The 2,149-nt window shown below is 43.9% G+C and overlaps 1 pseudogene; it reads left to right on the plus strand.

The window, feature by feature from the left end:
- Window positions 1-306: 306 nt before the first annotated feature.
- LOC147708650 (potassium voltage-gated channel subfamily E member 1-like) lies at window positions 307-681 on the plus strand (annotated as a pseudogene).
- Window positions 682-2,149: the final 1,468 nt, after the last annotated feature.

A 2,149-nucleotide genomic window follows, 5' to 3' on the forward strand; every position in this document is an offset into this window, starting at 1 on the left:
GAGGCCCTGGCTGAATGGATATGGGTTGGCACAAGGGTTTGGGGTTGTAAATGGGAAGAATGGATCTCACTGTGCGCTGGTTATATCCTGTTGTACCAAGCAAAAACTGAGACCCCATCTTTATGTATTTGCGGCTATGGATCCCCAAGGGGGAAACATTATCGTATGACAACAACTTGATCAATCGGGACAGGCAGAACCACCGCACCAGAGCAGAGCTGTTCAGAGTGCCTGCCAGGAACCGCCAGCACCTCTACAGACAGGTCAGAAATAAAAAATTGTCTGGTAGAACTATGAGAAATCAAAATGGGGAAAATCAATAGCACTGACATCAATGTATTCCTTTATAAGCCGATGAAAGAATATATGGCTGGTGCAAGGAATTCTACAAGTATGCAAACCACCAAACGCCATGACAGTCTGGAAGTGGTGTATGTCCTGCTGATGTTGGGCTTCTTTGGCTTCTTCACATTTGGGATCATGATGAGCTACATCCGTTGGAAGAAGCGCGAGCATTCCACCGATCCCTTCCACACACACATCAAAAGGGACTGAGAGAAGGAGGAGAAGCTGATTTCTGAAGTTAGAGCCAGGGCGACGAGTAACACCTGCATGCTAATTCAAAATGAGTTTGCCGTTGAGCAGCCGAGAAATCAGATCCCGATCATGAAGCCCACCTAAGACTTTAATTGCTTAAATATGACTCTTATCCAGATAGGGTTTGGATGATTAGTGGTGGTGAAAAGTGGCTTATTTGCCATGTACAATTTTCTGGCCTTCAAATACAATCACCTCCGAATGCTGACTTAGGTGGAAAATCACGACACCGATCACCATACCTTGGACATCAATTAGCAGAAGCCAGAGATATCAGCTACCAGCCTTTGCTTGCCATTTGGGATCCCAGCCTTGCCTTTGCTGGCAGAAACAGAAGGTTACAGAGTTCCATGAAGTAAATTATATTTAACTTCTACAATTTTCACTAATTGCATTTCTCATAGCTTCCTTGGCAGCAAAAAGGAGTCTGTATAGGAGTTGTGGGACAAGAGTGATCACTGTGATGTCATCTCTTGAATAACTCTTTACACGATATCACTTTCTCAACCCTTGGCATTTTTGTGAACTGACAGCTATACCCCCAAGCCCACATTTACAGAAAGTGGTGTCAGTGATGCCGAGAACCCCACTCATCATCACGATGCGAATGATTCTCTGGAATAGATGGATTTTTGAAGTGAGCATGTCCACCATATGCAACCCACAGACGGCATGAAAAGCTACAGCAAGATGAACGTTCACACAAATTGCCTTGAAAGGAGGAGTTCGAAATTTTGAAAAGTGGTGCAGGTCTTATCTGAAGTTTGATCTGCTATAATACATTTTGCTAAATTTTGCTACAACTTGATCCTGCTGCTAAACTAATTTGAGAGGGACATAAAGCACTGGAGAGTGCTACCAATCTCTATCCCGGGTAAAGGTGCAATATTTAAAATGATTGTGTTACCTCGGTATACTTACCTATTACAAAACAGCCCATAAGCACACCTTGATGTGCCCTTTCTCCAGATAGATGGGCTGTTGAGATCATGGCTCTGGTTAAATGGTCCCCCAGGGATCTCATTATCCCATCTCCAATGGACCATCTAGGAAGGTGGTAATGCAGTTCTGAATGTTCGAAAATACAACAAAGCGGGCCAGGTTAGTAACATAAACAAATTGGCGTATGCACACTCAAACTGATAAAGAAAAGCTACCTGCAAGATCTTTATGGTGGGCTAGCAGAAGCTGATTTCCCACTGGCCAATGCAACAGTGCTAACTACATGGCACAGGTCAAAGAGGAAATGGGGTGAGAAAAGAGGTTAACTCCAAATACACCCTCATGGATGGGCACTAGACTCGTCCTGCGGGCAAGACTACTGGGGTATAAAAAAAATGGGGTGGCATTGGCTTATCTGCTCTGGAAGATGTGTGGGGTGCAAACCATTTAGTGCTTTTTGAACACCTTCGGGCAGAATACGAGATGTCAACCTCACACATATTTAAATTGGCATTACAAGCAAGAATGCCAATGGGAGAGGAGAGCAAAGAAGATTTCCCCTAGAGAGATTATTAGATGGACAAATGACAATGAATGCTATCTCCGCAAC

This window comes from Lissotriton vulgaris, chromosome 6 (assembly GCF_964263255.1).
Source record: "Lissotriton vulgaris chromosome 6, aLisVul1.2, whole genome shotgun sequence".
NCBI classification, from domain to species: Eukaryota; Metazoa; Chordata; class Amphibia; order Caudata; family Salamandridae; genus Lissotriton; species Lissotriton vulgaris.